Raw genomic sequence first — 476 nt, 5'->3', positions numbered from 1 at the left:
GGGGGGAAGGGGGGGGGGGGGGGGGGGGGGGGGGCGTGGGGGGGGGGGTTTGGGAGCCCTTTGCCTGCCTGGGGTGGGGGAAGGCAGGGTCGGGGCTGGCGGGTGTGTGTGTGTGTGTGACTTGGGCCCTCCAGGAGCAGGGAAGAGGCAGGCGGTGAGTGGGAAAGGTCCTGACGACCGTTGTTTCCTGGAGACAAGTCAGGGATCCGCAGCTTTGAAATATAAGATGCCCGAAAACGCTCGTGACGGTGTGCCGATTCAGAAGCTCAAGGAGCGTCATCAGATTTGGCGAAGGTCTCTCAGAAACTGCTCTTTGCACAGGCACCCTCTGACTCATTTCTGGTCCTTCCTTTGTCATTAAACGCTGCTGCTTCCAATCTGGACTCGCTGCCCTTTCTGGAAGGTGGAATCTTGGCTCGGGGGGGGGGTGGGGGCTGGGTGGGCCCCGCTGGGGGGGGGGGGCCGGCCTCAGGCGC

Source organism: Gekko japonicus, unplaced genomic scaffold, assembly GCF_001447785.1.
Source record: "Gekko japonicus isolate JY-2015 unplaced genomic scaffold, Gekko_japonicus_V1.1 scaffold4623, whole genome shotgun sequence".
Lineage (NCBI taxonomy): Eukaryota > Metazoa > Chordata > Lepidosauria > Squamata > Gekkonidae > Gekko > Gekko japonicus.
Note: the sequence above shows the minus strand (reverse complement) of the source record.